The sequence below is a fragment of the Medicago sativa genome, chromosome 1, assembly GCF_051527215.1.
Source record: "Medicago sativa cultivar Bolivia chromosome 1, Bolivia_mono, whole genome shotgun sequence".
NCBI classification, from domain to species: Eukaryota; Viridiplantae; Streptophyta; class Magnoliopsida; order Fabales; family Fabaceae; genus Medicago; species Medicago sativa.
In genome coordinates this window covers 64,438,336-64,451,874 of record NC_140749.1, presented here as the reverse complement: position 1 = coordinate 64,451,874, position 13,539 = coordinate 64,438,336, and the positions used below count along the sequence as shown (strand labels likewise).

The following is a 13,539-nucleotide window of genomic DNA, read 5'->3' as shown; positions in this document are numbered from 1 at the left end:
CACACAAGCTTTCAACTCGGTCGGACATGGTTTTCGATGGTTGCTATTTTACAAATCTGATTCTGACCGTTTGTAACTGTGTCAAACTGATTAGTTCAATTATGTAGATCCGTGGTCCGACCCGCACCCGCCCGTACCTTTTATTTTCCATCGGATTTATCGGGTACTGGTTGGGTTCGGTAAATCTGCTCAGTCCTAATTAGGGGTATGTTTGGAACCAAAGAGAGAAGAGGGAAAGATAGCTGCAAGGTCTGAAAGTTTTTTGAAATTTGGGATTGCATAGTTTGGATGCCATTATACTGTAGCAAGGAAAGATTGTTTTTGGTGGGGTTCATGCACAGATTTGTTTCCGCACAATATGCTATGGAAAGGTACAGAAAGGCTGAAAGTCTAACATAGCCTTGTCATTTTCTATTTTTTTAATGAATATGACCATACTTTGCTAACAGCAAATCAAAAGCATTATGTTTTTAAATGGCAAATCAAAAACATGTATAAATTATATATTTATTTCTATTTATTAATATATTCATTTATTTATGTAATATGTATATTAATAAAAATATTATATTATTTAATCAATAATGAAATCTATATTCACATATTCCATGTGTTTACAAGGATAGTTTTGTCATTTAACAAATATTCATATTTCTTTCTTCTAACTTTCCTTTCACTTTCACTTTCACTTTTACCAAACAACCCAACAAATCATCTCACTTTCAACTCACTTTCTTTCCTTTACTTTTCATTCCCTATACTATCTTTCCTTTTACTTTCTCTCCACATCCAAACAGACCCTAGATGTATATTTTATCATGTCAATATCAATATGAAGTGTGTATCAAAACATGAAAGGATAAAATAATATTATCATATTTCTTATCTTATCATGTGTGCACCAAACATGTGATATGATAAATGTTATCATGTCTTTATCATATCATATCCTTATCCATCTTTTTATCCTATAAAATGTGAGTTAACTCATGCTGGATATTTTTTAATGTGAGTTAGTCACATTGAAAAATGACAAACGTGAGATAACTCACGTCGAAAATTTTTCAGAGAATGAACAATTTTAAAAGAGAAAAGAACAATTTTTTAAATAGATCGATCCGTTTTGCTCATGTATGTAGTTGGACCGGATCGGACTGAACTGTGCTAGCCCACACTTAGCAAAGTTCATGTGGTTCAACCTGTGGTAGCTACATGATCTCAATCAATCATCATACTGATGGATGTTTTTTTCATTCAAAAATGGGAATCGTAAATTGGATCTAAATTCTTTTTTGGTCAAATTTAAGGTGGCGCTATTATTGTCCAAAGAAAATTTTAAAAATGTTTTCAACAGGGTCCGTTCATAATTTTAGTGACATCGCTATTAAATTCGGATGCTGTCATGACAGATACATTTTTGGCTCTATATGCCTGCCTTTTGTTCTTTATTACAGTATTATAAAAAATGAAAAATATTTCTGCGATTTTTTATGAGTGAAATTTCAATTTTCTTCGCTTTCTGGATATCCTTAAAAGAAAATAATTCTTTATTATGCCTGGATTTTTGGCTCATATGTCTGGATTCTTTATTATAAGAATAAATTCTTGGATTTTAAAGCTTTTGTTTTTGGTGGTGGTCGGGACTTGAACTCCGAACCTTGCATATATTATACATTATTTCTACCAATTGAGTTAAGTTCACGATCAGGGATTTTAAAGTTTTTAACGAGTGATAGTGTTTTGTCAAAAAAAAAAAAACGAGTGATACTGAATTTTTTTTTACGACTAAGATTGAATTTGGTTTTTTAGAGTTTACAATACTATTTCCCCCTACAAAAATATTATTTTAAGAGTAAACTTTCAATTTTTGGTTTTTTAGAGTTTACAATACTATTTCCCCCTACAAAAATATTATTTTAAGAGTAAACTTTCAATTTTCTTCGCTTTCTGGAAAGAAGTCCAAGATCAAGTATTTATTAGGTTAAAATTAAGCAAAAAATTTTGGTGAAAAAAATGGTTTTTCTTTAGACAACAAAAGGAGTTGAAGGACTTTTTTTTGTCGGTGAAAGGACTCATATTAATTATATAAAAGTGAGTTTTTATTTCTTTGAAGAGATATAAAAGTGAGTTAAATATTTTTTTTTTTGAACAAACGAAAAATGATATATATATATATATATGAGTTTTGCTAGAAGACACCCTTTAGAGGTGTCTTTTAGCAAGTCACACCTCAAGGTGTGATATCCACTTTTTAGTTATAACTTTGCTAAAAGAAACCTTCATAAAAATTAGTTGGTGTCTTTTAACAAATGCCGATAAGATAATTTGCTAAAAGACACCTTCATAAAAGGTGTCTTCTAACAAATATATATATATATATATATATATATATATATATATATATATATATATATATATATATATATATATAGGGGCTGCTAACTTACACCCATCTAAAAACACTAAGGTGCAAGTTAGCAAGCTGCACCCACTTATAATTTACTAAAACACCCTTTTGTTTATATTGTAATTAATTTTAAATAGAAGGGCAATTTTGTAACTAGCTTAAAAAAGATCCTTAAAAAAAGAATCAAAAAAGACAATGACATGCTTAAGGTACAAAACATGTAATAAAGACAAACTTTTAAGGAAACAATATTTGGAATGATGAAAGTGAGTGTAAATTAGTGAAGGCTGCTAACTTGCACCTGAATAATACTTATAAAAATGAGTGTAAATAATCAAGTGGGTGTAAGTTGCTAACTTGCACCTTAATAATTTTAAGTGGGTGTAGCTTGCTAACTTGCACCTTAGTGATTTTAGGTGGGTGCAAGTTAGCAGCCCTATATATATATATATTAACACTGACAAACAATCTCTTCAGCACAATGTGTATAAAATAGACCACAAAAAAATTATAAAGTTAACACCTAAATAGCCGATGTCCAAACATACAAGGGGGTTCAACCACCACATGAATCCCAAAAACAAAATGGACTTTCTTAGCTTGAAGCCACCATAAAGAATAAGACTTAACATTTTCTAATAATTGAAACATAGTATTTTCTTTCTGCTTAAATAACATGTTGTTAAGTTTATTCTATGCAATCCAGGCACACAGTAACAAAATCAACTGAAGAAAAAACCGCCGCGATTTCAAACCACCTGTGTAGTACATAAACTACTGAAAATGAGCTGTAATCACCTGAGAATCTGCACTATCAAACCCGATCGATGACTGCATTAGCTACCACAGAGTACCAAACGTGCTACACGAATGGAACAAATGTTGAACGTCATCCGCTTAACCGCACCCAGCCACACAAAATCGATATGTTGTAGTAATGATACTGCGCTTCACCAAATTCGCCTTAGTTGGCAATCTATCACGAAGCAACCGCCATACAAAAATGGAAGCCTTCAACAGAACATGTTTGTGCCAAATGAAATCAGAGACTGAACACATAGGCGAGTGCTCCTGAGTAATGAACATATCATAGACACCACGTTCTGAATACCCTTGAAAAAATTAAATAAAAATTTCAAAACTAATTTTGAGCAGATTATTAATAATTTTCCGACAACAAAATGACAATATTATTAAAGGATTGTCTCTAAGGACATTTGTTTTTTTTGAGAGAAAGTGCATTTGTTAAGAAATAAAAATAAGAATAAATTATAAGTTCTATATATAGAACAAGTCAATTTCTAAATTTCTAAAATGAAATGGGTCTTGAGATTTTCCTCAACAGTATTACCATTAAGGGTAAATCTTCTTCCAAAATATTTAACTTTACACGGACCCTTATTACTTATTAGTATCTGGACCATGAGTTTTATAACATTTGCATCCACATTAGAACTGGATTCTCTCAGTAAACTATTATTAAAATAATCCAAATTGACATTTAAATAACAAATCCAGTGGGGTTTGGCATTTGTTGCAAATCTAAATTATAGCCAAGAGTGCAAGACAGAGAAGAAAAAAAATCAAACAAAAAGCTATTTCTTCCTAATGCATATGATGAGTAGCTCTTTCTTCAATAACCCAGATTTGGAAATGTTGCAGCAAGATCCAACTAATATTCTCTTTGAATCATTTCATCATGACCCTAATATTCATGATTATCTTTCATTTGACATGGTTGACCAACAAGGACCAACAAAAAATGAACCAAATCATGAACTAGTGAAGAACTTTGAAACTAAAGAAGAAAGATCATATATAGGTGTGAGGAAAAGACCTTGGGGGAAATTTGCTGCAGAGATCAGAGACACAACAAGAGGAGGAAGAAGGGTTTGGTTAGGAACATTTGATAGTGCTGAAGATGCTGCTTTAGCTTATGATCAAGCTGCATTTTCAATGAGAGGTAATAATGCTGTGCTCAATTTTTCTGTTCAAAGGGTCAAAGAATCTTTGCAAGAGATTCAATATGATTGCAGAAAAGGATCTTCACCTGCACTTGCACTAAAAGAGAGGCACTATGAACAAAGAAAGATGTTATCAAAAGGTGTAAAAAATAAAGCAGGGAAACAGGATCAATCAGAGGGATCAAGTGTCTTGGTGTTAGAAGACTTGGGAGTTGAATATCTTGAGCAACTTCTAACAATATCTGATAATCAAAGTACAAGCAGCAACAAGTTCAAATCAAGTTGTTAATTTCAGTAATTTTCTTTCTTGATTTTTGAATTTCTACATCATCGCTTAATCTGCTCAGCGTGTTTAGGTTTTGTGATCTTTCTTTTTATTTTCACATGAAACCAAATTTTATTCGTAATTTGAGCTCAAAGAGTGAGCACTAGTAGTAGTATCCATTGAACAAAAAAAGAAAATGAAAAGTACCTTAATGCAAATAGACAGTATTTAGAAAAACACATCACATTTAAGACATAAAATGTGGCAACACATACCCTTAAAATGGTGATAAACTCACTTCTTTGATCTTCCATTTTGTTAGGGTAAATCTGCAGATACCAAAGATCTTAGATAAGAATACATACACCAAGAAAACAGTAAGAGAACACAAAAATTTATGTTGTTAGACACTTCTTGCATATCTTGAGCAACTAACCTGAATTGCATATCACTCTACAAATTTAAGTACTCTCACTTAGGAGTTACAAGAAATGATAAAACACTATCATTACAAGAAACTCTCACAATAGATCACACACTTGCTTTCTTCTCTTGCTATATGGATTGAGATGCTACAACACTTTGCAAGACCTCCAATTTATAGGAAAGAATAGCATTTCTATTCTTGAATGTTTTTTCTTATGTATTATTAATCTCATATCATGAAATGCATCTCTTAAATTACTACCATTTGCATTAGGATTTATTATAGTTTCAAAATTATAAAACTTATGTATAAAGACCTATCTCCCTTGATTCCTTTTGAGCTACCTCTCATCGCCTAACTCTATCGTCAATTCTATCCCTAGCTTACTTGCAAACAATAATAATAAACTCTTGAAGTAAAAAATTGTGTGCCATTTTTAGAAACAATGAAAATTGAAAAGAATACAATTTCATTATTTCCTTAAATGTTAGGTCACGAGGGGAGCCTGGCTAGAGCAACCACACAAGTGAGAGAGACATCACACTCTTACCCAAACTAATTTGTCTCTCCTTGTATTTAGAGAGAGGTCTTGTAATTTCTTCCATTTGGTGAAAGTTCTCTACTCTTTGCCCCGTGGTTTTTTCCCCTTATTTGTTGAGGGGTTTCCACGTAAATATTGTGTGTTCAGTTCCTCTTTTCTCGTCTCTTATTTTAGCCGCGAGATAATATTTTGTTACTCTAGTACCCAACATTAAATGTATGTATCATTCCTTGCTAGGATTTCATATTCTCTCCATCATAACGTTCACTTCAATAATCTCCCTTCAATAGAAAATGGTTTCATAAAGTAAACAGACGCTAGTTTTCCTAACTTTATATTTTTTTCTTTGATTCACACTGATAAAACATCTAATACTATGAATCACAAGAAAGAAAATATGATTTCTACTGGAATATATTAATTCTTCTGTTACACCTTCACATACACAATTTAATCGACATTCATTGCACAGCTATATCCTCAAAGGGATATTCACAAGCTATGAATCTATATATAAAAGTAGATATTCACAAGCTATACATCACTTTCTACCATAGTGGCAGTAGATATCTAACATGTTTGCCTGATGAAACTATACATATCACAAACACAATTAAAAAAAAAGAGAAATAATCACAGTGAGAGAAGTTGGAATGAGCTAAAAACTAATTTCAAGTTTGTCACTTAATAATGTTTTCATTAAATATTTTGAATCAATATTCCTTGATCTTAAGCAACCAAAAACATTGCAACTGTCATAACAACAATAAAAGCAATTTAATTAATATTTCATGATGTGAAACAACAAAACTGTTTAGCCAAAACAAGGGAAATTAGGAAGAAAACCTCGTGTATTCAGAACTACTGATTTTCGTAGATCAACTATCTTTGCTGAAATATACTATTAATCTGCAAAAATAGAGCAGAAAACGAAAGACCAACAGCCTATTTGGAAACAGTTTAAACTGACAGCATAAATTTGAGAGACAAGTAAATGGCGTTTGTTGTTTTGTTGGAGGAAGATAGATATTAGGGTTTAAAGGAGGCGCAGTGGGAAGAGAAGAATGGGTTTCGTGTTCGACTCTCACAGGAAGAAAACCCAACTATATTAATTAAATCCCACACTATGTTTAGTCCACCCATCCCTAAAAAAAAATGTTTAGTCCTCCCTATTCTCTCAAAAGAAGTCTTTCATTTACACTTTTCACACTTTTTTTTTTCTTTCTTCTTTTAAGAAACTAAATTAGTCAACCTAAATTTGTATTAGAGAGAATCAAATTTTTTTTTTCTTTCTTCTTTTAAGAAACTAAATTAGTCAACCTAAATTTGTATTAGAGAGAATCAAATTTGAGGAGGACTGCACTCCTAGATCCTAAGTCAAAACCACCAGACCAACCAAAATGGATTCTTTTTCAATTTTCACATTTATCTAAATCTAAAGACGGAACTCGAACCCAAAACCTCTAGATATAAAACTTATCCTTTTATCACTATATCAAATCTTTAAAGTTACGAATCACTGCTTACTAACTTTGTCACTCTTGTATCAATTATAAGAAAAAAGCTTGCGCTTGTTGAGAAATTTATTTAAGTAAAATAACTTTATGGTTTCTAAAAAAAGTAGTGATTGATGTTGGTTTCTATTATGTGGGATGCATATTGTATGCACCAGGGCTGTCCCTGGGGAGGTGCAAACAGCTCTATAGAGCTGGGCCTCCCCAATTTTGGGGCCCAAATTTTTTTTTTTTAAAAAAATATATAATGCACAAAAAATATTAATATATGCATGTTGCATTGTAACTTTAACATCAGTGAAGGTGTGTCCTAGTGGTAAAACACACGTGTGTTATGCTTGTTAACTGCGGTTCAACTGCCCTTGTGATGGCGATGGCAAATTTGTGATGGCGATGGCAAATTTTTTCATGTTTTATTATTTTTTTTATTTTTCAGCATGACAGGGTGTCTGGCCTAGTTTTAATGGATTTGAGGTCTATATTCTCAATACTCTCTCTTCTCCTTCTAATTTAGTTCAACTGTAATCTTTTTCTCCTTCTATTTGAGGTCTAATGGCTCCTTCTAATTTAGTTCAACTGTAATCTTTTTCTCCTTCTATTTGAGGTCTAATGGCCTTTGTCATATAAAATCGCAAAGTTCTAACAACAAACATTATAATTATTATCTGAAAAAATTAAATTAAAAAAACACTATAGTTTTTTTTTTCTCTCTTTTGCAAAAAATTGTATTTTTTTTAGGGGCCAATTTTAACTAAGAAAGCCGAGCCTCCGATTTTTTAAGAACGGCCCTGGTATGCAATCATGTAGTCGATGCATTTCTGGTTATCTCATTAAAATCGAACAATCCATATTTAAAGAAATTTTCTTCTTTTTATAGTCTAAAAATAGAGTTTTAAATATGAAAAGTTCGATCTTAATTGGAATACAAAAAATGAACTCACTACAATTGCATATTATTCAGTTGATTTTTGCATGAATCTTGCACTTTCTAGCTTGCTTTGAAAGTAATCCAATGGAAATCTCACAATTTACTATAACTATTAAATAGTTATGTTTATAGTATAAGGAAAATGCTAACTAGTGCCCCAAGGGTATTGGTTAAGCATCCAAAACAAGTAAGTTTTTATGGAAAAGTTGTGTAACAATTATGTGATCAAAAGTATCATCTTATATTTCCAAGACAAATTTTCTACTTGTAGATTCCTTAACCATTGCCCTGAGGGCACTGGTTAACAAGACCTATAGTATAATAATCAATACTAGTTGTGTCATATTTCCCTTTTTATTATAGTTATTTAATGTCAACAGATGCTTAGCAGCAATAAAACAGAGAAGTGAAACACACAACGATTCGCGCAAGGAATCCATAACGAGTGGGGAGATAGCGTGCTAGAGAGTTCAAAAGGTGAAAAAAGGAAATTCTTTTAGTGAGAAAGTATTTCACACTAAGTGAATATTAAGGCGGTATACGAACTCATAGATGAGTTGGCAGAAACTCACCTATGAGCAACAGGGCTCTGAGATCCAAGACACGAACAAAAAACGTTGAGAACACGTTCTTCAGACGAACCACCGTCTAAAAAACATGGACAAGAGGTGATGCGAATGGAAGACCCACCATCGCATCACCGCCACCATCCTTTACATCTTGGAACACAGGGATTTGGAACAGAGGGAAGGCGGTTTGGGTTTTTTTGTTAGAGAGAGGTCAGTGGAAAAAAATTAGCTAGAGAGAGAATGTTGACAGCCCATACTCGAATGTATGTTGTTCCTCTTTCACATATAGTTTATATTTAGCTACTCCTATATTATATATTTAGCTACCTCAAATAAGTGTATTTACCATAAATTAGTAAGAACAAGAACGTGAAGAGATTATCACTTGTTCGATAGATTTATTTCTTCCCTTTTTTACACTTTTGATCTCTTTAGTTTTTATAGATGGAATTTTGTTAGCATTGAAAATTATCATTACAAAGATTCAAAAATAAAATGGAGAATGAGTTTATTGCAAATAACTTAATTGTTATATTGAAAAATATATTGCTAGTCATTTTACTTTAATAATAAAATCAATTATAGATGAGTTTGATTATTTAAAAGTACTCAAACTCAAAAAAAAAATTAAATAGTTGTTGTCGGTTATTATTTTTTGCTGTTATTTTAATTTACATTTTAATAAACTAATTTTAAAAATCTTTGATTTTAACTTTTTATGATTGACCCTTAGTAAAGATGTTGCTAGCTTCGCCACTATGTGTAATAGGAGGAGATGAAAAATCTAAACAATAGAGAGAGAAAAAGGAAGAGAGAGATTAAGAATAGAGAAATGATATTTTGACAACCACTTTTTTACAACTTTTGGACAACTTTCTCTCTCATACTCACTTGATGTTGTTATCCTCTCTCTTCCTTTTTCTCTCTCCATTGTTTTTGACCAATAAGAAGTGAGAAAAACAAGGTTGTCAACAAAGTTGTCATCAAATGGATGTCAAAATATCATTACTCTTAAGAATATAATGTGAGTATGAGAGAGAAAGTTGTCAAAAAGTTGTCAAAAAGTGGATATACATATATCATTTCTCAAAGAAAAATAAGTTGCAAAAAAAATGTATTACGCAAACATGATTAATGATGGAGAAATTACATTGATACTAGTACAAAGAAACTAGGCAAAATGCAAAGGTAGTATGCAACAATTTTTTTACAATATTTAATTCCTTAACTAATGTCCCACAGATATTAGTTAGCATTTTTCAATAAAATATAGCCAGATTTATTTTATACTTTTAATTTATATTTTTGTTTTTGTCGTATAACTCAACCATTAGATTAATTCAACGGCTGAGAATAGGGCAGTAGGAAGCTATGGATAACTCCGTTGTTGAGGATCCAATTTCCTCTACATTCTGTTTTGATGTTTTTGCTATTAAAAAGGTTAATATTTTCCTTAAAAAAAGCATAATAACGTAGTCTTTTTTTCCGTCTTGATACATTTGGTTAATTAAATGACAAGTTGTCTAAACAATTGGCGATAATTAAGACGACAATATATGTTCTCCTCTAAATTAAACCATTAAACAACTTAACATTTTTGGTATGCAAACTAACTACTAAACTATCTAGAATATCACCTCCCCAACCAAACTCTCTAAAATCGGTTGAGAATGTCTGCTAAATATGTCATTGGCCAGCCCATGTGAGTGTGACCATGTCATCATGTGTGTACTATGTATAATTCATTCCTTTAGGGCTAAGGGAAAGTGAACTAATCAAATAGAGAAATAATATTTGTACAACCATTTTTTAACAATTTTTTGACAACTTTATCTCTCATACTCACATTATCTTCTTATTCTCTCTCTTCCTTTTTCTCTCCTTATTATTTTTGACCAATCAAAAGAGAGAAAATCAAAGTTGTCATAAAAGTTGTACCAAAGAGTTGTACAAATATCACTACTCAATCAAATATAGCTTAAAAAAAAAAAACAAAAGAAAAAACCTACTCCTTCCGTCCCATAAATTATTGATTTGTTTTCATTCTAATAATTGTACCAAAAAAAAAATGTAAAGCAGAAGTCCTTGTGAATATAACTTAGTTCGTAAGAATATTATACTAAATATGTAGGGGCCGAAATTCGAATCCAGATTTTCTAACTTATTTATTTTAATGGTAAATTTCTAACCACTAAATACTTAAAAAAAATGCAAAATAGAAAACAATAAGTTGATAATTTTGAATGATGCATATGATCATAATTGGAAAAAATTATTGTTTTATTTAAAATTAATAGTGACAATATTTTGAGACAATTATTATGGGCAGATGAGTTTTTTTCTTTATTTAACCGTGTAAAACTAAAAAATAACACTTAATTTAAGACGAAGGAAGTAATACTTACATGTATATATATGCTCACCGGGGCCTCAAGTTCAGCTAATGCAATTCCTTGTCTTCCTGACGGTTGATACAAAGCCAGCACATTATCCTATCAAAAACAAAATCCAGCAAATTATGGTTAAAATTATAAATTTATTTATACAAGTAAAGAAGAAAACAGAGGTGATGAAGATCTTATAATACGAGATTAGTTAAAACGTACCTTTAAATGCAAATCAAATCAAAGGAAAAATCGGAAAAAGAATTAGAGAAAAAGAAATTTAAAAAAGGGCAATCAAATTTCATATGTATGTATCACTCAATTGCCTAAGTTGGCAATCAAATTAAGAACATAGTTATTTTAAGAGGAAAATTCAGAACATACTAGTTGTATTAGCAATTTATACTAGTGAAATGCTCTGTTTTTATTAATAAATTATAATTTGAAAACAAGTGGGGGAAGATAGGTGCACGCACACACATACATTCATGAACATTGAAAATGTCGAAACTAGTTGCCTATGAAGAGAGGCTGCGCCACCGGGTACATACATTTACCTCACGTGGTTCATTTATTTTATTTTTAGGTTAGAAATCCTTGCAAATCCGATTTGCTACTCCCTCCGTCTCACAATATTAATCGTTTAAGGTTTGTACACAATTATTAAGGAAATGATTAATTGTGTTGATTTCAATGGTAAAATTAGTAGCATTTACTAAAACGCCCTTATTAATTGTAGCTGGTGAAGTAGTTAAGTTTGATGAAATCCAATAAATAAGGGTATAATAGTGGAAAAATATAATAAATGCTACATTGGTATTGTAAAGTGACAGTTATTTTGAGAAAAAGAAAAAATGCTAAAGAAACAATAATTGTGAGAAGGAAGAAATATTATATTTGAAAAAGTTACACACACTTATTTTATACTCCACAGTCTCAAATTAGGTGTCATCTTTACTACTCCCCCGATAACTTTTATAATTAAAACTTCGTTTTTTAGATAAGTTGAATAATAATTGTATCTAGTCTATAATAAAGACTAGTTACATTAATTATTCAATGTATCTAAAAAGTAAAATTTTATTTATAATAGTGATCGGATGAAGTATTTTTTCATTTAAATTATTCGTCTTTTTTAAAATACAAATACAACAATTATTATTCTTTTACATTAACATGCTTTAGTTTACTGCAATTCAATCATCTAACTACACATTCACTCTAATAAATAAGGTTGTTTTTGTGTAAGTAGTGATGAAATCCAATAAATAAGGGTATAATAGTGGAAAAATATAATAAATGCTACATTGGTATTGTAAAGTGACAGTTATTTTGAGAAAAAGAAAAAATGCTAAAGAAACAATAATTGTGAGAAGGAAGAAATATTATATTTGAAAAAGTTACACACACTTATTTTATACTCCACAGTCTCAAATTAGGTGTCATCTTTACTACTCCCCCGATAACTTTTATAATTAAAACTTCGTTTTTTAGATAAGTTGAATAATAATTGTATCTAGTCTATAATAAAGACTAGTTACATTAATTATTCAATGTATCTAAAAAGTAAAATTTTATTTATAATAGTGATCGGATGAAGTATTTTTTCATTTAAATTATTCGTCTTTTTTAAAATACAAATACAACAATTATTATTCTTTTACATTAACATGCTTTAGTTTACTGCAATTCAATCATCTAACTACACATTCACTCTAATAAATAAGGTTGTTTTTGTGTAAGAAACATTTTATTATTAAAATCAACACTATTAATTGTTTTTTTAATAAATGTGTAAAATTCAAAGGAACGCTTAATTTAAGATGGAGAGAGTGTCCCTTTTTAAATCTTATTTATAAAAGGTCTTAAGTTGTCTTAAACAGCTTTTTGGAGCCAAAATTTGAGGTTAATATTGTCATTTTAATATTGACACCTCATTATTCTTATTATTATTTAATATATATTTAAGCAATTGAACAAACTTTTGCTAAATTTAATATTGACAACTCATTATTGTTATTATTATTTAATATATATTTAAGCAATTGAACAAACTTTTGCTAAATTTGTGCCATAAACTACTAAATATGTTTTTTTTTCTTCCATAATCTTAGTTTTTTTTTCGTTTTTTTTTCTTTCATAATTTTATTTTGTTTTTCTTTCACATTATTATTTAATAATATATATTTAAGCAATTGAACAAACTTTTGTTAAATTTGTGCCATAAACTACTAAATACGTTTTTTTTCTTCCATAATCTTAGTTTGTTTTTTTTTGTTTTTTTTCCTTTCATAATCTTATTTTGTTTTTTGTTTGATGAACATCATAGTTTGTTTTCTATTTTCTCTATTTTTTTGGTAGTGCTATTTTCTCTATTTATTTGGCAATGTAAACACCGATCCCCATATGTTTTTTTTTTGTTTTTGTTAACTATGTTTTTCTAAAATTTCTCATTAAATTTGTGCCACCAAAGAAAAAAAAATCCTCATCTAACGTTTGTCTTTGGTAACCAACTCTGTCTACATCTGTGCCACTTTATG

The 13,539-nt window shown here is 30.2% G+C and overlaps 1 long non-coding RNA gene and 1 pseudogene across 2 annotated transcripts; one reads left to right on the top strand and one right to left on the bottom strand.

Moving 5' to 3' along the window:
• Nucleotides 1-2,895: 2,895 nt before the first annotated feature.
• Nucleotides 2,896-11,975, bottom strand: LOC146956369 (uncharacterized). The gene is made up of 4 exons (XR_015020132.1): nt 11,222-11,975; nt 11,021-11,107; nt 4,912-4,965; nt 2,896-3,519 (listed from the first exon to the last, which is right to left on the bottom strand). It is a non-coding gene; the product is annotated as an uncharacterized LOC146956369 (long non-coding RNA).
• Nucleotides 3,947-4,917, top strand: LOC146956370 (ethylene-responsive transcription factor 1B pseudogene; annotated as a pseudogene). The gene has a single exon (XR_015020131.1). The product of XR_015020131.1 is annotated as an ethylene-responsive transcription factor 1B pseudogene (transcript).
• Nucleotides 11,976-13,539: the final 1,564 nt, after the last annotated feature.